At 36.3% G+C, this 22,585-nt stretch overlaps 1 long non-coding RNA gene across 1 annotated transcript; it reads right to left on the bottom strand.

Annotated features, from left to right (window-relative positions):
• Positions 1 to 1,359: 1,359 nt before the first annotated feature.
• On the bottom strand, positions 1,360 to 20,199 carry LOC118500988. Its single transcript, XR_004903560.1, has 3 exons — positions 20,023 to 20,199; positions 17,191 to 17,196; positions 1,360 to 1,370 (listed from the first exon to the last, which is right to left on the bottom strand). It is a non-coding gene; the product is annotated as an uncharacterized LOC118500988 (long non-coding RNA).
• Between the last annotated feature and the right edge of the window lie 2,386 nt (positions 20,200 to 22,585).

Here is a 22,585-nt window from a genome sequence, read left to right as displayed (position 1 = left end):
GGCCTTATATTGCTTGGCCTCTGGCCTCCCTCCAGCTCATTCCTCACAGTCCTTTACTCACCCCCTTCCCCAGGCACCCTAGTCTACTTGTTTTTCTTCAGGTGCAGTTGAGTCAGGACTCTATCTTAGATATTATTCACTCTTTTCTCTCTTAAATGCTCTTTCCCTGCTGTATGCACTACACTGGGGGAGAAGTTGAATAACAAACACTTAAATAAATTTAAATTATATTAATAGCAGAAAAATTAAGACACAGAATTTGAAAGAAGATTCCCAAAATACCCCAGAGCTACTTTTTTCCTTATTCATTTCTTTCTGTTCTTCATTGTCTCTCAGCCCCAAGGACAGATGCTCTTGCTTTTCTTTAAAGGCACAGAATCATTCAGGAGGTTTTTAAAGTGCAGACAAGGGTAAGATTATAAAGGTAAATATCTTTGCCAGTGAAGTAACGATACTCTCACCTAAAAAAACAGGTTAAAATCTCGAAAAATGGACATTGCTTATTCTTGTGATTTTGCTATTCTAATGAAAAATTCTGATATACTTCCAAACACGTATTTCAAAGACAGTATCAAATGGCTGGAGCCCTTCACTTGGTGCATGTCTGCAAATACGTACCATTCAGAAGGCTACACACATCTATGCCAGTGCCACTGGGAAACTGAACCCACAACATATAGAGCTCACCAAGAAATGAAAAAATATTGGAATTAAAATTGTGTGTGACATTTAGAAGTTGTACTTTAAGTGCCCTAATAACTCTTGAAGTGGATGGACTAGGAAGCTCACGTAGCAATGAATGCACAAGCATGAGCCCCCAGGTCCAACTTCGTGCAAGGTCTGATACTGCATACTGCATTATGATTGCTTTTCATTTTTTCTCATTTGCTACATGCCCTGTAGATCGATAGAAGAGATTTGCCATAACAGGGGTTATGGAACTTGCTCTCACTGATTGAATTACTCTATGAGTATCTACCCACTTAAGCTATTATAAAACCAAGTTAATAACATTGACTAAATGACAACTGAATATGAGGCAACTTTGTGATTCATATTATAACCCACTTTTCTTTGGGGAAAAAATGATTTTCCGCTCTGCTTTTATATTCTCTGCAAAGATAATACATTTTCCCAAATTAAAATAAATGAAAGATGTAGCTGTCACACTCTCACTTTTTAAAATTAAATTGCCATATTGCTAAAGTTCCAATTCCCTTTAATTAAGTAACCATTAAAAGGATTCATGTTGACTATTCAAAAAATTCTAACAGATGTGAAACTAATTTTTAATCTGGAGATCTGTGCTAATGGCCACGTCATTGCCATCATTTGTATTCATTTGCCATTGAAAATTAGGGGACTGTCCACTAAAGTGAAATTCCAAGTTGCACAGACCCCACTTTATGGGCTATTATGTAAGTGATGGTTGGAGTTGTAGAGACTGCCAATTTTTTTTTCTCTTTGGCAGCACTTAGTACATGGAACCCAAAGATTTATATAGATTTTTGGATGTTGGTTTCAACATCCAAAGTAACACTAAAGCTATGCAAATATTTATTTTCCCATTATTAAATGCCTGTAATGGAGCCAGACAGCTGACCTGAATAACTACCTAAAATCTGGTTACAATCAATCTGTGGACTAGCACGGCCCATGCTCCCAGTCTTTCAAGGCAGCCTCATTCTTTTTGAATACAACTGAGTGGACTTCACAATGGGTTCAGCTTCCCTAGCAACAGTAATCCTTACCCCTGGCAACACTTTAAAAATGGACAAGGGAAAGACACCCAGAGGTTCTTAAAGAGCCTGCTTTCTGCTTTGCTGTACAAACTAAGCTAGAAATAGACAGGCCAATTATTTAATTTGGATTGCACAGCAGTATGAAAAAGACAGATTTTCAAATTTACTTTTATTGATTGTCAGTAGGTTAGGTGGTTTGAAATGGATTTGCATGATGTCTGACTAGATGGTCAGTGGAGATTCTAACCATGAAATGATATAGGGCTGCTGCTTGTACTGAATCACGGAAATTTTCCTTCTCAAGTTCTAACGTGTATTTCATAAATGAAATCTAATGTAGTTTATAAGAGCTAAACTTTAGAGTCAGGACTGGGTTTGAATCCTAGTACTATTTTCTAGTGTTTGTGTTTTAGATCTCAACTTCTCCAAGCTCTGTGCTTCCTCATTTGCAAAATGGGTCTGGTAAAGCAGAAATAACTCTAAATGGCTGTTGCAAAACTCAAATTAAAAAAGTATATGAAACTGTTACCACAGTGCTTGATAAACGAGGTCTGTCCAGAAGGTATCCAGCCACATAAGAAAAATAGAGACATTTATTGAAGAAGATACAAGATACGACAAAAATTGTACACAGGACAATGACACCCCAGTCCCCTTCAAAGCAAGCATCTTGGGACCTCATATAGTTCTCCCAGTTGCCAACAGCTGCCCCATTGTATTTTCTTGAATCTAATTGACAGTCTGAAATCTCTTCCCTTTCAAGGTGATTTTGGTTTTGGGAAAAATCATTTAAGTCTCAGGGTGCCAAATTTGGGCAGTAGGGGGAGCTGAGTCACCTGAGTGATATGATGTTTTGCCAGAAAACTCTGCTTAAGATCTGATGCATGAACAGGTGTGTTCTTGTGATGAAGCTGCCAATCACAAGTTGCCCATAGGTATGGCCTTTTGAATCATCTGAACAGTTTCTGTAGAGGACTGTTCAAACTTAATGTAAAATTTGATGTAGATTGGCTAGTTTACTTGCTCAGTAATTTTGAATATGAAGGCTACACAGTACCCATGCTCACTCAACAGCATCTATCACCCCACTGACTAGTACAGCGAAGGTGTCATTGTTCACATGTGTGCATTCCAGTCCACTCTTCTTGGTTGTCAGGTTATATCAACAGCATGCAAACTGTTCTCATTATATTAACAATTGCTGGATTTTTTCCAGACAGGCTCTCTATAATTACTCAACAAAACTGAACTTAAAAAATAATTATCCCCTACCCTTCTAAAAAGAGGAAAGAAATCCCGCCTATCCTTCAAGCCCCATGTCTTCTCCTCCCTGTCTTCACTAACTCTCTCAGGAATAATGAACTATTCCATTCTCAGGTATGCCCCAGTGAGCATGTATCTCCTTCCTTGGTCATTTTGGTAATTTCTCCATTTCGCTTGCCTCCTTTACCAGGAGCCATGCATCTCAGGGACACAGACCTCACTTCCAGCTCCAGGACTGGTCTGTTTAGTTTAAAGCAGAACAACATGACACAGTGCAGTATGGAGATTGAGTGCTGACTCAAGTACATATTTGACTTGGCTGACTTGAATACTCACTCCCTGGCTTTAAGAATGACCTAACCTCTCTCTTCCTTAGTTTCTTCAACTTTCAATTACTGAGTAATAATAATAACAACAACAAAAACATCAAAAAACATCTGAACCGTACAGCTTTGGTGAGAATTAAATGCATGTGTAAAAGGTAAAACATTGTCTGCACCTACTAAGTACTCAATAAATGTTACTAGTGATATTAAATGCAACCCATTCCTCCTACTTAGAGGATTCAGAAGTGAGCATGTGGCACACTTATGGATAAGGTAAAAAAGGAATAATTGCTGGGAAACCTGTGGGGAAAGTTCCGTTGTTACTAAAACCAAATCACATGACCAAAGGATGTCTCATTTTCCCTCTGCATGTTGTTGGTTCTGGTTGTGATACTTGGAGACATTTTGCTCTCAGTCTAAGCTTAAAAATAATACTGAGGTAGAGATGAAAATAAACAGGGTATTTCACAAATAAACTGCTTGCTATTCCTGTCCCAAACCTCATCCTATCCAAAATAGTGCATCTTTTTGTACTTCAAGTCCATTTCAGCTAGAGTTTCTTCTCTAGCTTAAATATAGTCCATGGGACCTGATCAAGTGTTGTTACATGTTTTTATTTGAGTATAATTTCTAGCCTCTTCATCCTCCCACCAACCACCACTACTTTGTAAAATCATTGAGAGAAGGAATAATGGCATGGTAAGATGTGCACGGGCTTTGGAATTAGATAGTTTTGAGTAAACATCCTGTCTTTACCATTTATGCTACAAAATCTTGAAAGAGTTATTTAAGCATTTTGAATCCCAGTTTCTTCATTTGTACATGGAGGATAATAATATCTACTTAACACAGTTTTCTGAGAATTAGATGATATATATACAAAATGCCTACTAGTTCTTTGTCTTGAATTGACACTCAAAAATGTCACTTCTATTTTGTCCTTGCCCCTAATAATTTACATCCTATTCTGCTTTACTTTTACTAGTTTTTCAACAGACGTTGAAATATCCCTGCAGCCACAATTGCTGATTCTAATTTTTGCATTAGGGCTGCAATAACTGCATTGTGAATTTAGAAGTATCTTTCCACAAGATATGTAAAGCCAGATATCAATGTGGCTAATGCAGACAAGAGTGAGGATGTAGGTCCAGATATTCCATAATTTCATGCCCCCTCATATCCAAATTTCTGAATCCTCCCTAGAATGTAAGGCTCTTTTCCAATATTTGCTCCTTGATGAAATTTTTCCTTGCTCCTTCTTCCACAGTCATCTTCTCTACCTTGGAATTCTGGATTGCTCCCTTTACAACCTGGTAGTGTGCCTCAGTTTATTAGACATCTTTTAACCTGTGTACAACTTATATTCACAACTAGAAAACTATGAAGGGACATTTTCACTTTGCTGTCTACCTCCTGATTGTACTTAATACAAGTGGTGGTTATTTACTTACTTAGCAATAACAACTGTCTTATGTACAGAACTTTACTATTACAAATAACTACTGTATCTATTATTCTGTATTACACATTGAACTACCTTTATTTGAAAGCAGGTTAATAGGGTTGTCATTATTTAGTAAATGAGGAAATGGAAATAAACAACCCTCCCATGATTATATGTGGTAACCTGGCCTGGAATAATGTATACCCTTGGCTTCAGGTATGTTATGTGTCCATGTATTCTTCATTCTCATTCAAAGAAGCATGACCATGCAAAATAAAGAGAATGATACTAAATCCACTCAAATTATTTAAGTCAATAATTCACAAACTTCTGTACCATATTCTTAATAACAATTTATTATTTTAATTTATGATTTAGCTCGCAAATAACTGCAATGCACAAATGTCTACCCACACCTGTCTAAAACTGGCCTAGAGTATATGGGCAGAGCACAAGCATTTCTGTTTGCTGAATTGTGAGGAAAAGCTAAGTTCTGGCACCCAGAAGGCCATGCATGCTTTATCTCAGCATTCCTTCCATTTGAATGATTTTCAAAATCCAATTACCCAGTGATCAGAATGTTCTGAATGTCCATGTTATATTACAGGGAAGCAAAACAATAATCCAAATTAACCAGCATTTGATGATAAAAAATTCCTGTGGATATAAGATATAATAAGTGTCAAATTGTGCTGCAGCTCAAGCAGAGCACTCTGCTCATCTTCATTCCTCACGAGCTCAGGATGGAGGACCCAGCTCTACATGGGCTTCCATGACTGCTACAGCCGTGGAAGAGGATGTGGTATACTGCACACTGACTCTTCATGCATCAGCACATCAGGGACACCCAAAGCCCTCCTCACATTGCATAGGCCAAAGCAAGTCATGAGGCTTCACCTAAGTTCTAAGGTCCAGGAAAGTGTAATCCTGCATAGGACTGAAAGAGAAAACTCTAGTGTTTGTGAATTGTCCTAATGAATATCACAAAGATTTGCTCAAAATCATCCCTGTTATGAGTTGTATAGAAGTCAAAAAGGCCAACATATAATAATAACCTTGCTTATAATAATAACTATTTGACATATATGAGTATATATATGAGGTCTGTCTGGAAAAAGTCCAGCCATTTTTAATATAAAGAAAATGGTTTGCATGACATCAGTGCAATCTGGCAGCCAAGGAGAGGAGACTGGAATGCACACGTGTGAACAATGAGAACTTCACTGTACTAGTCAGTGAGGGTGAAGATACCATTGAGTGAGCATGTGTACTGTGTGGCCGTCACATTGAAAATGACTGAATGAGAAGAGCAACAAATCAGCATCAAATTTTGCATTAAGTTTGAACATTCCTTCATAGAAACTATTCAGATGATTCAGAAGGCCTCAGTCATGGGCAACTGGTGATTGGCAGCTCCATCACAACAACATGCCAACTCATGTACTGTGTCTCATGCAGAGTGTTTTGGCAAAACATCAAATCACCCAGGTGACTCAGCCCTGCTACAGCACAGATTTGGTATCCCGTGATTTCTGGCTTTTCCCAAAACTATAATCACCTTTGAAAGGGACATGGTTTCAGACTGTCAATGAGATTCAGGAAAATATGACTGGACATCCAGTGGTAATTAGGAAAACTGTGTGAGGTCCCAAGGTGCCTACTTTGAAGGAGACTAGGGTGTCATTGTCTTAGGTACAATGTTTCTTATACCTTGTATCTTGTATCTTTTTTGATAAATATCTCTATTTTTCTTATTACATGGATGCCTCCTGAACAGACCATGTACATAAATGCAACATATATATGATTCTACTACTTTTCCTCTAGATTCTTCAATCTACACACACACACACAGCATTTATTTGCTCTTTAGCTCCTTATAAACTGCATCATTTTCTGCCTCACTAATTTTATATCACTCTTACTTCAGTCAGTGTTTGCAACTACAACTTTCCATCAGTTCCTTGGATATAACAAGCTACTTCCTATTTTAGAGCCTGTATGTATGACACTGCCTCACCCAGTATGCTCTTCACACATATATTTACTTAGCTGATCACCACCCACCTTTCAGGGACAAACCTTAGTTGCTCTCCATGGCAGATTTCCTTAGCTTCCAAAATTAGGTTGTGTTAGACTATGTAACATTTGTATTGAAACTTGTTTTTAGGTCACCTATTCATAACTGTAATTATGTGTCTAACATTCCATCTCCTTCTGTACCTTTTATAAATGTACCACAGTATGCCAATTGTCTAGTATAGCAGGTACAGCAATATGTGTTAAATGTTTTGCTGACTGACCATGGTTTCTTGGTCACATATGAATGCTACTTCTCATAGAATAAAATCTGGAATAGATCTTGGTCCCTCTCTATCCCTTCCCTTGGTTCCCTTGGTCTCTGGTTTTTTTAAAGAAAACAATTAAGCAATTAGAATGAGGTCTTTGGAGATATTGATGGCTAAGCTTCTCCTTGAATCTAGTGACAGAGATTTCAAGTGATTAGAGTTTTATATTGTATTTTACCAAAATAAATTTCAAATGATTTATACTCTCAAACTCTCAGGATAGACACAACAGGATTACATTTCCCTGTTCTTTTTTCATTTTCTTGACATTTGGCAAAAGATTCAGCATATCACCATTACTACCAACTCCCCTGTCTCTTTCTCAGCATGGCACTGTATTGCAATGTTCTCTTTAAAATCTAATCCCAGGATTTATACAGTCCCTGATCTCGTCGTATGGATATCATTTTGCTGATCTCACAAAATCCAACTTGGGATGGGTCGATTGGCTCCCTGATTTTCTTCTCTAAAAATTGTCATTGTTGTATTGTAACTCCCCGTCCAAAGTATAGACAGATTGGAAACTGCTTCCCTCTAAATTCTAAATTTATTGCACAAATTGCTGTGCTAAACAAATTAAAAAAGTAGCAGTATAGCAGGACTGTATTAGCTAGCACAGGACAGACAGTTCTATTCTTCCTTGCTTCAGATAAAACACACACACACATGAACACTGAATTTAATATGCTATGTTCCTGCCATCAATTTTCCCATCACGTATACTTCCGTCTTCCTTTTTACTTTGCTATTTTACTTAATATCACTAAATTAATTTTGTCTGGGTTGAATTGTTAACCCAATCACAAACAGTGAATAGCAGGAATTTGCCTTCCCATACAAATTAGGTAATGCAAACCTCGCACTGTCCTCAAAGTTCAAAATCTAATCTAACATCTCAAGTCCTCAGTTATGGTGACTGCTTACTTTGACCACGTGGGACTTGTGTGTAGTTAAATGCTCGGTTTCTTTCTAAAGTTTGTACTCCTTTCTCTGTCTCTGGCTTGTTTTTCCTTTCTGGTCTTCTCACTGTGGCCATGGCTCAAGAGATGAAATCTTCAGATTGAATGTTCATTTAGTCATTGAATATGAGAAAGAATATATCCTACAGAAAACATGTAGTTATATTCACTTTGGAGAGATGCGTGCCAGGAAGCCAGGATCTCTCCCTGGTCAGGCTTTGGAGAGGTAATGCCAGCCTTTAACTATGTGGCCCTCTCCTGGGTGTGAGATCCACGACTGCTAATCAACAGCATTCTCCTCATACACCTGCCTTCTTCTTCTTCAGATAATTTATTACTTTTCATTTTATTACAGGCACAGATTCCTCTGGCAATGCATATTTCTTTAAATTGACTTGCATAAAATTATTCACATTTTTTAGTTTATTTCCCTAGAATTATATTAGTTCTCACTTCTCAGATTCTCATGGGGATGTAGATGAAGGTTGAAGTAGTGGTAGATGGGAATAAAATTGGAAACCTCTGAGCATTTATTTAACCTTTTTCTTCACTAATATTATTACAACCCAAATCAACTACTTCCTGTACTATTGTAATTGTTTCCTAAGCTAGAGTAACCACCCATTTTTTAAAATTATTTTATCATGCTAAGAATATTTAAATGAGATCTAACTTCTCAACAAAATTGTAGGTGTAAAATACAGTCTTGTTAACTATTGGAACAATGTACAGAATATCTCTAGAATTTACTCATGTTGCATGATGGACACTGTATGTATTTTATTACAATGTTGATTTTGTAAAGCATCACCCTGATCCAGTCATCTCCTTGCTCCAAAGCCTTTTCTGGATCTGGATTACTTTTGCTTCCTGCGGTGGCTCTCAAATGGCTACATCAGCATCACATGGAAACAGCAGGAAAGTGCAGATTCTCTCTCTGGCCCTACACTACATCTACTCAGTCAGAAAACCCGAGGTGGGCCTAGCAATCTATGTTTCAACAAGCTCTGGAGATTACTCCAATGCTCACCTAAGTGTAAGAGCCAGTAAACTGATAAATAATCCAAATTGCTAAAAATGACATTTAAGATCCTATGTGACGTCAACGCATCCTTCAGCTTCACTCCACAGCCATGTTGCCAATTTCCTAAGCACTAATAAAACCACAAACTCTCTACTTTTAAAATACACAAGCATCCTTTATGTCCCACATTTTGTTTAAATGAGCTCCTCTCCAATAGATTTCCCATCACACCTTCTCTTCCAACAACCAGTAGCAATAACTTTGACAATCCTCTTTACTCCTCAAGGTCCTATCTGCAAAGTACTGTCTTATTTAACACTCTCCTGATTTCCCCTCTGTCAGACATGATCCCTTCCTCTTTTCAATCTTCAAAGTAATTTGCTTTCATTCATTTATGACACACATTGCAATCTAGTTTCCAAAATACTTTGCTTATGAACACGCCCCTCTCTTTTTCACTTTGTCTTGAAGTCTTTGCCAGGGAAGGACTGTGTTCTATTCATGGCGATTCTGCTACAGGGCCCTGCCGGTAGGGTGTATCCATTAACCAAAGCGACTACCTTTTATTTCTATGAAGAATGTTTCTCTATAAGCTTTTTACTGAAGATGTTAGACCCGATGCTTCCCCAGCAACCCTGAGTATGACATTATAGAAGCCTCCATTGAACTCTAGTAGAATTTAATATGCCCTGACTTTAGATTGGATAGATATGCATTTAAACCCCAGATCCAAACCCTTTAAACAAGTCCCTTACTTCTGTGCATCTCATTTACTAAATGAGACTAATACTATCTACCCCATAGGATTATTGTGAGGACTATATTCCATGTAATAATATATATAACATGTAAACAAATTGATAGTCACTATTATAAAATTTGTTCCTAAAACCACGGGAGTCTACTAATTATCCAAGTCCATGTTACCAATATACGACAAAGATGAAATTGGAAATTAAATATTATTTTTGTATATTATTTCCATCTTCTTGTATAAAAAAAAGAAAGAGGGTGATACAATACAGACTAAATAGTACCTTAGACTAATGTGTATTTGCATTAGAGCATAGGCTACTCTACAGATGGTTCTTCAGAACATCACTGAATAGTTGTTAACTGTCTTAGTAATTCTCATAAGTGAACATCCATGATGAGACACTGTTCCACTTCTACAAAGCCACGCTAAGATTATATCTATATACACACACACACAACTTAGATGCCTTCCTTATGACCTTATGACATAGTGGCTGGCTCTTACCTGCTAGCTTCTCACCTAGAAGCTAACTAGCATCCCTATCCAGTGCTACATTCTTACCTCGATCTTACCCCAAGATGAAGTATTTCCCCTCCCTTCTGAATCAGTACCTGATTTTTATGGCTACCTGCCACATTTTGTTGAAATAGGCCTTCCATATAATGGAACAGATAAACCATGTTAGTGAATAGTTACTTTTGCAACTTACATGACAATGAACATTATTTTTTACTTAAATAAACCCCCTAGGGGAAACACATCAGTTTCATGAATGTGTGTGCATGTGTGTGTTTATATGAAATGCTTTATCAGAATCTGCACTGTCAACTCTAACTTTAATGTCCCATAGAAGAGGTCCTTAATGTACTATCCTATGGCCCCTGAAAGTCACCAGTAGAAATTAATTAATAAAGAATCTCTTCCAATTACATTGTTACTTGTTTTACATTCTGTTCTTCCTAATAACATCAGACATTCTGATGTGAAATGTTGATTAGCTCTGCCTTGCATCAATTTTCCTTCAGTTTTTTAATAGAATCTTGAATTATAGATTTAGAAGTTAATTTGCTTTCAACTCTTTTTATTCACAATTATAGCTGTGAGCAATGAGTATAATTCTATATGTTTGATCCATCGAGTGTTCAGTTCACTGCTGCAGGAGTACACTGAATAAAGTCTAGTTTTGAAACTTGAGCTCTCTTGTATGTCAGCTCTGGTAACAACAGGATGGTGGAGCCTAAAGGATTTCAGGCTTTGTGTGTGTTTGTGTGTGTGTGTTCACGGTAGTTTCTCCAATTTTGCGATATGGAAGGACTGAAAGAGAAATGTCATCTTATGCTCTGTATCACTACTTAGCTACTGTTGTATAATAAATAACCCTAATGCTTAGTGGCTTTAAGTAACAAGTATTTGTTATTATTAATATGCTTACCTGGGAGCCAAGGCAGAGGCATTAGTTGATCTAGGCTGGGTTTACCTTTATGCCTCTACTTCAAGCTATGAATCTGGCTGAACTTGGCTCTTTGCTGAAGTTTGGGCTCAGGTCTACTGAATATCTGGCCATGCAGGCCCAGGATGAAGCAGAAGTATAGAATAGCAGTTAATCAGGGTAGGATTTTTCACTGAGATAAAAGGCAAGAGGAAAAGCAGAAACAGATAGACTTTTAAAGTCTAAGCTCAGAATGAAGCACTGTCACTTCTACTCCATTTTTTGGTCACAACATGGCTCATGGGAAAATTCAAAGTCAAGGGATGGAGAGGAGGGGTCCTTTTTCCCTTAGCAGGTGGACCTACAAAGTTTCAGGACAAAGGACATGGATGGAGATGGGCTGAAGCATTGAGACCAATCATACATGTTCTTATGTTCTCATGTGTTGTTGGGCAATTAATTTACCTAAGTACATTATATCTTGTTCTTAAATATGATTATTTAGGTCACCATAAATATGGCCTTATGCTTCATATAACCAACAGCACCTGCCCCTTGAGGGCAGATACCATATCTTATGCTCCTTTCCAGAACCATGGCTCTAATGGTGAGCAAAAAGAAGCCAAATCCATTGACTAGCTCTAGTTCTATTTACATGTATCATGTGACAACAAAGAAGCCTGATTTCAAATATTGGTCCTGTCACTACCAGGTGTGTGACTTGATTATTTAGACCCCTGGCCTCAGAGTATTTATAAAATGGGCACTATAATACCCACTTGGCAGACTGTGGTAAGGATTGAGATAATTTTATAAAGCACCTGGAATAGTACCTGGTACAAAGTAATTTCAATAAAGATAAATGTTTGTAGGCTGAATCAAATTTTATCTATTATAAGCTAACATGAAAAACATGTACTAATGTAGCAGATATAAATTTTGAAGTCATGTACTCAAGCATGCAATAATTTTTTATTTTATCCTTGATTAAATTTTGATAAGTTATTTATCTTATAAATGTATATTGAGTGTTTTCTATATGTTATGCACTATGTTTTAAGCATTAGTTACACAACAAAAAATAAAGCAGATACAAATTCTTCCTCTCAAAGTAGAGGTCACAGATAATAAACAATATATATATATATTTATATATGTATTTATATATGTAATATACATATATAATATTTGTAGTATTTATTTTCCTTTTCCTTTGAATTAGATTTACATAGCTAACTGCCATGGCTTGATAAAATAGACCTTTCTTTTTTTGTCTTTTTAATCATGCTTTTATTAATGTACGAATGCAGTTGTCTTCATTTTCCCACCACCACTTTCTCCTACCCCACCCATCCCACCTCCCACCCTCAATCCTACCCCCCTTTGTCCTTGTCCATAGGTCCTTTATACATGTTCCTTGATGACCCTTCCCCTTCTTTCCCCTGTTATTTCCCCTCCTCCTTCCCTCTGGTTACTGTCAGTTTGTTCTTTATTTCAATGTCTCCGGTTATATTTTGCTTGCTTGTTTTGTCTTGTTGATTAGGTTCCACTTGTGGGTGAGATCATGTGGTATTTGTCTTTCACTGCCTTTCAAATACTGGAACAGTAAGAGTACAACTTGGAAGATCTTAGTGAGTAGACAGTTTTCATAACTTAAATGGCATTTTTTTGTTAATTTGAATAAACCTTCAAACACTAAAAATAAAAAATAAAGTAGAAAAGGAATAAAATTATAAAATTGGGAGATAAGAGAATGCAATTAGATAAATTGGCTAGAGAAAAATCCTTGAATTTTTGCCTCCTACCAGAGGTTTAGGTTAGAAGTTCTGAAGCTGTGGTTCACAACCTCTTAGAGAGTACATCAGTGGTTAACCATAGCTCTGAGATGCTTCTACAGTTAGAGGTAGGATCTTGTTTTTGTATCCCAAGTCCCATGTCTCTCCCCGCCAGCCCTGAGGAGAGATGCCATAGCTTTTATGAGAGACTCAGAAGTCTTGTGGTAAGAAAATTTAAGATTTAGTCTCTTAGCAACTTTGAAGTATGTTAATACAGTATTGTTGACTACAATCACTAACTTCATGGTGGTAATCATATTGCATTATATAAACGTAGGAACAGGCTGTACACCTTAAAGTTACACAAAGTTATATATCAACCATATCTCAATTGTTTAAAAGGCATGTAAAAAGTATACATTTAGGCAATGTCAACAGGTGCAACTTACTCTCATGAGATAAGTTATGAGGTTACTTCTTAGTTTAGTGTGCTGTGTCTGCAATAAGCATCCTGCCCTGGACTTCAATCATCCCCTCCCCCTAAAAACCAAACAAGCATTAAATTCATTTCTAGGGAGGGTTTACTAAATGCAGAGCTCTTGGGACACAAGAGATTTTATCTCTGCCCTCAAGGGGAAATAAGCATGCAAAAATAGAGTCTAATGTAAATCAGTGCTAGAGTAATGGGATAAATGAGGGGTTACAGGCTTTTTCTTCATTCCATTCAAAAGTGTTAGTGCTAATTTTTTCACAAGTTCTTACATGTACAACGTAAGTATTATTTAGCCTCTCAGTGCAATCATAGAGCCCAGATAAGTCTTGGCACAATTAATAACAACTTAGATGCATAATACACCTTACCAGTCTCGGAGTTTTGAAAGGTATATTGTATTATTTGGGATGAAGAAACCAAGATGCACAAAAGCTTGCCAAAAGTTACACAATCAAGAAGATGTTAAAACTACTGAATTGTCCACGAAATGTGTTGTCCAAATCATGAACTTTAGCCATAAAAAATAGCTGACATTATGCAGTCAAGTGTGCTTATTTTATTTATTTTCAATATTTTCTTTTAATTTCTTATTACATTTTTTCCATTACCATTTTGTGCCCTTATACCCCCTGCTTCCTCAGTCAGCACATTGTTGTCCATTGAGCTTACCTTTTTAAAAAAATGTTACTTAATTACACTTTATCTCATCCTACTTAATTGCACTTAAGCAATCTGACAGTCTTTCAACTTTAATACTTTTATAAAATCCAGAGCTTTATTCACCCCAGGCTCTCTTCAGTTTTGTTGAGAAGGCAGGTGGTGGAGGGAAGATCAACAGTAAGAAATCTATGCTTCTTTAACCGAAGACCTACCCAGTCTTTTATTTAAGCTCATTTTGTATCCTGCTGCATTGTAGGGGCACTGTGGAGTGAATATTTGACTCTTAGGCAAACCTCAGAAAAATCAAAGTGAAAAGAAAAGAGTGGAGGTTCTTTTACATGCCTTTATTAAATTAATATTTTCCCACTTCCCACTTTAAATTCAAAGGCAGCATTTAGATTTTAGAGAAAATCTTGGTTCCTTTTGAGTTTAACATTGAATTGTGATGTTCAAAAAGACATTCAGAAACAAAGATTGATAACTCAAAAATAAAATCTATCTAATCCAGTAATATCAGGTGATTTTAGAGTAATGAAAATAATATAGACAACAATAATATAGCATATTATATGGCAACATTGTGCTGAATTTGCTATAACAATTATCTATTTTACAGCAGCTGCATGAGATAAATACTATTAACAGATGCTGTCATGCTTAAAGTTTTTGAATTTTAGGTTTTCTGCCCATTCATTGGACAGTGTATATATGAGGGGGACCCCAAAATGGAATTTATATATAAAAATTGTGTATTTATCCTTACATCCTCAAACTTCAGTCACCTTCAAAGTACTCTCCATTTGGTATAATACACCTATTGAGATGTTTTTTCCATTGCTCAAAACAGTTTTTGAACTCATCATTTTGATGCCTTTTAGTGCTTCTACCATTTTGTTTCACCTTTTGCACATCAGAAAAATCTTTCCTTTTGAGGGCTTTTATTTTTTTCATCCTGGGAAACAAACAAAAGTTGCTAGGGGCGATCCTGGGTGAATAGGGAGGGTGCAGCATGGGGATCAGGCTGTTTTTGGTCAAAAACTGCTGAATACTCAGTGTGATGTGGGCACTCACCCACTGTGAAAGGGGCAAACACTTTGAAAGAGTCTTCAGAAAAATTCACTGAAGCTGAACACAATCTCTCACAATAACACCAGCTGGAACACTGATACAGATGGGTTCCTAGAACACTCAGTAGTGGGGTAAGCCTGTACTACAACGGACCTGTCCTCCTCTGGGAGATAATTCCAGGTTTTTTGGGTCCTCCTCATACACCATAAATATTTTCCATCAGTTTATCATTACTGTGAAATGTATGATATCTACCAAATTTTCAACCATTTTTCATCCTGAATTTAAAAATCTTAAAAAAATGATTTTTCATTGGTACAAATGATGTTCATAACATATTTTGAGAGAAAATTCATACTGGATATATGAAGCATATTAACACAACTCTCCTTGAAGTAATGGGGTAGGAAATATACTTCTGTTTGTATTTTCTAATTTTCATATTATAACCCTGGATTATTAGTATAAATTTATATATTTATTTATTCTAAGAAACTGTCTTTTATTTTTTATTGTTGTTCAATTACAGTTGTCCCCATTTCCCCCAATTGCTCTCCCCTGTCCTTCCTACCTGCCCCCATAGTCAATTCCCCACCCCCACCCCCGCCAGCAGTATCTAGGATATATAAAGCAAATATAATGCAATAATTACAAGTTCCAAAGCCAGACTGCCTGACTTTGAATCCCACTTTCGCTGTGTGACTTGGGCTAGTTGCTTCACTTTTCTGTGTCTAGGTTGCTTCTTCACTGGGGTTGGTAAAGCTATGGGATCATTTCGAAGTTTAAAGGAGATAAAAAGTGTGAACAGTGTGTGATATGTAACAAATGTATTATAAAATCAACTCATTAAGAGCTAAAAACGGTGTGTGTGATGTGACTAAAGCTATAAACTGCATTCCTACTTCTTTCCATATATCTCAAGGTAGCATCTTTGCAAGATTATCAAAACATCTGAGATGTTCACCATTAATGCTGCATTATATTGTTAGAAGATGCTAAATCTCTAATTTCAGATGTCACATGCAACTGTCTCTAAGGAGAAAATATTTTAAATTTTCAATGGTTTCATAGAGTGAAAATATACCTGAGCTTGTAAAAAGAAGTTACAGACTTCAGTACCAAGGCTGCCTTTGTTTAGCTATGAAATGGAAAGCGAGACACTTAATCTAACATTTCAGTACTCTTATCACCCAGAAAAATAATTCCTGTGTTACAGGGTAATTTTAATATCATTTTATGGGCATTTACAGTGAAAAAGCTTAGAATTTTTAGGAGACATGATAAAATATCTGCATGATCTCAGAATAGGGAAATATTGAAAAATACAAAAAGAACAAAGCACAATAGAAAAGAATGATATAAATGGCCATTTAAAAAGGAAATATTCTATCTTACAAAAGATATCAAAAATGAAATGAAATGACAAGCTACAGGTATAAGAAATCACATAGCCAACAAAGTATTCAAATACAACACATGTGAAGATTTTCTTTAAATAAATAATAAATAGATAAATAGCTCAGTTTTTCAAAATGGACAAAATTTGTGAATAAGCATTCTGATCAGAACCCAACTGGTCAATAAAATGCAAATCTTATTAGCAATCATTAAAAAATGAAAATTTAAACTTCAATAGGGAACAGCCTCATTCCCAGTTAGTTTTTTATTTAATTAATAAAACCAATGAACACTACACATCCTTTAGTGAGGATGTGGAGGAAACAGATGCTTAGTCATTGCTAGCAGTGGTATTAATTTCTCTGCCTTGTAGAGCAAATGGGCAGCATATGCAAAATTGAAAATACCCATTTACTTTTCACTTAGTGAGTATTTCACTTTGATGAAAATTGTGCTTTAAAGAGACACATTAAAGGACACTCACTAAATCTCTCCATAACAAACAAAAAACTCCCCTACCTCTCCTATAGTAGAATTCATAAATATCCTATGTCTGATTAATACAATGGATAATTATACATGAGTTAAAATAAATAAACTATACTATAGATACTAACATGGATAAATCCATAATATTGAATGAAATTCAATCTATAATATTGAATGAGAAAAAAACAACTTGCAAACAAGTAAAATGTTGCCTTTTAAGTAAAAATCTAACATTAAAGACAATATATCTCGTGTATGGACACCCATTCATAAGGTAGAGATACAAAACCAGATCTAGGAATTATTCACATCAACTCTATGACTGTAGATAGTTATGTAAACAGCTATGCCAAATTATTTCTGACTTGCTAAGGGATTTTTGGGGGGTTTGCTTGCCTTATCATGGATAGATGTTGAGTTTTATCACATGTTTTTTGGCAATAACCATGGTGATGATGCAGTATATTTTTCCTCTCAATCTCTAACTGTGCTTAATTGCCCTAATATGATTTTCCAAGATTAAATGGACTCAGATTCCTAAGTGAAACTCCACTTGGTACTGATGGTTATTGTGTGTGTGTGTTTGATCGCTTGAACTATTAGCTTGTTTCTTTCATTACAGTCTGTTGGCTTAGATTTGTTAATATTTAAGAGACATTTTCATATCGATATTAAAAAGTGAGACTGTCTATGATTTAACTTTCTCAAATTGCTTTTGTCTAGTTGTGGTAATATATTTATGTTTTATTTTTCTATTTTGTGAAATATTTATGTACTATAAAAGCTATATGTTCTTTTGTTTTTTGGGTGTTTTTAGGAAAATGTGTATCAGAAATTTATTATAGCACTATTTATTAGAGTATAAAATAGTAGAAACAGATCAACTGTCCTCCCAGAAAGGTCTAAGAGTGAAACCTAGGAACACTGGAATTATCTCTTGGTGAAGGAATGAGTATACTAATTTATTCATACATTGATTTTCTGTAACAGTTAAGTAACATTTACATATATCTCAAAAACCTAATGACAATTAATAAAAATCATACATATATAGATTTATGTCATTTATATAAATATACAAGCTTGTAATTTGTAAATAGATAATATACAGAAGTATCAATACATGCTTGGAAACTTTGTATACTAACTACACATTAGTAGGTACCTGAGGATGATGGCAGAAGAAAAGGGATGTATAAAATATTTCAGTTGTAGTTTATTTTTATGGGGAGATAGGAAGCAAAAGTGGAAAGAATAGCAACTCTTTTTTAATATTTCTTTTTTATTTTTTATATTTTTATTGTTGTTAAGTACAACGGTTGTCTCCATTTCCCCCCCACCACTTCTTTCCACCCCAGCCATCCTCACTTCCCACCCTTGTCCTACCCCTCTTTGGTTTTGTCCATGTGTCTGTCCTTCACAGTTGTTCCTGAAAACCCTTCCCCTTCCCCCGAGCCATTATCCCTTTTCACATTCCCTCTGGTTACTGTCAGTTTCTTCTTAATTTCAGTATCTCTGGTTAGATAGCAACTCTTAAACATAAGTTAGTGAGGAAAAATGGAATCCTTATTATATTCTTTTAATATGTGGGGTTCGGCAGAAGTACAGCCTACTTAAGTGTAGCTGGTAGGATAATGATATGGATATAATAATTTATAGTTCTAATTTGAACATTTCACCTAAAATGTTATATGGTGTTCTTAAGTGTGAATTGTTATGTTACAGAATTATGTGCTTAAGATTTTGTAATAAAAGATTTTGTAATAAAAAAGGGGTATTATTTGTGCCAGACCCTGTGTGCTGGAAATATGTCATACTTATTTTTATTTTGAAAGAAAGGAAAAAAGAAAGAAAAAGAGAGAGACAAAACTTCATCACATTCACTAACTTGAAGGCTTAATTTCTTTACTCTCCAAACCTCAGTTTTTTCACCTTTAAAATGTGGTAATACCAGCTATACCTTCCTTAAAGATACTGAGAAGGGGCAGTCTGGTGACAACTTCATTGTCAGGTGCACTGCTAGTGGGCATGGATACTATATCACATCCACATTCAGTCTCCAGATTTGACCATTCATTCCTTTTATTTAATTTCACAGATAATAATAAAAGATTTTTCAATAGCCACCACCACTCTAACTTGTAACCACCACCACCCACAAAGGCCATAAAACAAATCTAAGGAGTATAAGTGATGCAATAAATTCATCTTAGTGCATCTCAATAAGTAAAAACAAAAGAAAAGGAGAAGCAACAGGTAAGCATTAGAACATCTCTCCCAATCCATGTTATGCAAGCACTGGTTAAAAATGGTAAGAACTGGATAAACTTGCTCAGGTAAAATCTACCTTACAAGCCCAAGAAAAAAACATGGCCCTGACTTGACATCATTAAGAAAAGATTATCAAATTACACCCATCAGTCATAACACTCCCAGCCACACCTGTAAACAGGAGCCAGCAGACTGGGGATAGGGCAATCAAAATCCAGCCTCCACTCTCTCTTTTCCAACTTCGTTCAAACCTCAAACAGATGACACCCTGCTTGCTAAGATGAGCTTCCACTGAGTCCTGGTCCACAAAACAGCTCCCCTCACTGCAAGAAATCATACAGTCTGAAGTCACATTCTTTAGGGAACAGGCACTGTTTCCCCATCCCACAAAGCTTGGAATTCTCCACTCCCAGAAAGAAAACCAAGTTCCATACTAAACACCTGTGAGCCTGGGCCATGGGAAGCCACTCATAGCCACCTGGAGCCTGCAGGTCTGCCCCAGTCATCATTGGACATAAAGGCGTGCTGAGCTGGGCTCCTTGGAGAAGCACAAGCCTGGATATATGAGGGGAGAACCAGAATTTATTTATAAAAAATTGTGTATTTATCCTTACATGTTTAAACTTTAGCCACCTTCAAAGTGCTCTCCACTTGATGCAATACACCTATAGAGATGTTTTTTCCGCTGCTCAACAGAGTTTTTGAACTTGTCCAGTTTGATGCCTTTTAGTGCTTCTGCCATTTTTTGATTCACCTTTGAGGACTTTTTTCCATCCAGTGGGGAAAAAAAAACAAATGAAAAATCACTCAGGGGGAGATTAGGTGAATAGGGAGGGTGGAGCATAAGGGTCATGCCATTCTTGGTCAAAAACTTCTAAACCCTTAGTGCAGTGTGGGCAGGTGTGCTTGCCAATTGCACATCATGAAATGGGCAAGCAGCATTGAGAGAGTCTTCAAAAAAATTTCACTGAAGCCTCACGCAGCCTCTCACAACACCAGCTAGTACACTGATACACATGGGTTCCTAGAACATTTACCTAGTGGGGGAAACCTGTACTACAAGGGGCCATTCTCCAGAAATTAATCCTGGGTTTTTTGTGTCCCTCCACATACAACCTGGGGCCCTGGGAGGTCTCTTGTAAGTCTTCCACTTCACACTGTGCTCTATCTGCCCAGTCAGGAAGCCTTTCCATGTTCTGAGCCCACAAACTCACCCTCCACCACTCTACAAAAGGGGGACATGAGGTCCAAATGCAAAGAAGAATATGAGCCAGGGATTGGCCCCTGAGCCCTGAAAAGTGCAGAAACTAAACTGTGGACACAAACCTATCCAAACCAGCAGCAAAGGAAAGGTGGGTTAGGAACTGTGTCCACTCCTCTCGGCAGAGGTAGGGGTAGAGGCTGGCCAGTGCCCCTGACCCTCTTGAGGCTTCACATTCAACTATGTGTTCTTTCGTTGTTTGATGGCACTGGCCCATGAAAGTCTTGGTTAAAAAGAAAATAGATAGACAAGTTACATGGTATCTGTACAATGAAATACTACTCAGAACAAAAAGAAATGCACAATGAATACATGCAATAATATGGATGAGTCTCAAATACATTTATAAGGAATGGAAGAATTCTTGCCTGATAGAGTACATACAATGAGATTTCATTTATACAAAACATAAAATCAAGAAAAAAATTAAATATATTGTTTCCTCTAAGAAAGTGGAAAGAGATTGTATTGGGAAGAGTCATGAGGGAATTTACTGAGATAGTGGTAATATGATAATATTCTATATCCTAATAATAGCTGGATTTCATGATTGTATTTATTTTTACTTGTTGAAACTCAGTTTAAAAGTTATTATTTTATTATATGTAAATTTTACATTTAAAACACTTAAAAATGAATTCTAGTTAATGATATGTATTCCAAAATATGTAGGTTGAAGTGTACTGATGTCTGCAACTTTGCATGCATCAGAAATAAGATGGACTGATAGAGAGAAGAACAGATACATGAATGGATATGTGATAAAACAAGTGTTATGAATGTTAATGAAAGAAATTAGATGGTAGAAATATAAGTGTTTTCTATTAAGTTTTTGTTCATTTTATTCTATATGTTTGAACATTTTCAAAATACTATACCAAGACAAAAAATAAAACTTGATATTTGAAGATGCTTCATCATGAAGAGCTTCAGTGCTAGTTTACCTCTGGTTTCAATTATCTTTTTCTGTATTTGTCCCTGTAAATTCCCCTTTCTTTATTGCAAAAGGAGCTGTTATTTATAAAGATCTTTTGAGTTTCTCAAGCATAAAAAAATTCTGTAATTGGAAAAACTCTCAGAGGATGAGAGTCCTTTATAATTCCACAGAAGTAACAATATTTAATCTTTTTAAATATATCTATTTTGCAATCTCTATTTGATAAATCCATTATAAGGTTTTATATTCAGAAGTTAACACAATGGTGCTGCCCTCTACTTAAAATGATTGGTACTGGTTAGTAGGAGCTCACCTTTGTAACAATCCCTCTCCCTACCACAAAAGAAATTTCCTGAAGGCTCAATTTCCAGTGCTGCTTTTCTTTTTTTTAAATATGTGCTACTTCTAGACAAAAAAGGGATATCTTTGATGTTTATATTAATATTTATGTTAATCTGGGTCATTCAGGTAATTTAAACCTATGTGAAATACCTGCTTTTGATTTGAATTTCTTTTTTTAATTTTTATTTTAATTGTTGCTCAAGTACAGTTTTTTGTCTTTTACTCCCATCCCAGCCCACCCCTCAGTGCTCCCCACCTCCCTCCCATTTTCACCCCACCTCAGTTTTTGTCCATGTGTCCTTTATACCTGTTCCTGTAAACCCTTCCCCCTTTGCCCCTGAAATTCCCTCCCCTTGCCCCTCTGGTCACTGTCGGCATGTTCTCTATTTCAGTGTGTTTGGTTATATTTTGCTTGTTTGTTTGTTTTGTTGCTTAGGTTCCACTTATAGGTGAGGTCATATGGTATTTGTCTTTCACTGCCTGGCTTATTTCCAGTTCCATCCATGCTGTCACAAAGGGTAGGAGCTCCTTCTTTCTGATGCATAGAATTCCACTGTGTAAATATACTATAATTTTTTGATCCATTCACTTACTAATGG

This window comes from Phyllostomus discolor, chromosome 6, assembly GCF_004126475.2.
Source record: "Phyllostomus discolor isolate MPI-MPIP mPhyDis1 chromosome 6, mPhyDis1.pri.v3, whole genome shotgun sequence".
NCBI lineage: Eukaryota > Metazoa > Chordata > Mammalia > Chiroptera > Phyllostomidae > Phyllostomus > Phyllostomus discolor.
Note: the sequence above shows the minus strand (reverse complement) of the source record. Positions and strands in the feature narration are given on the sequence as shown.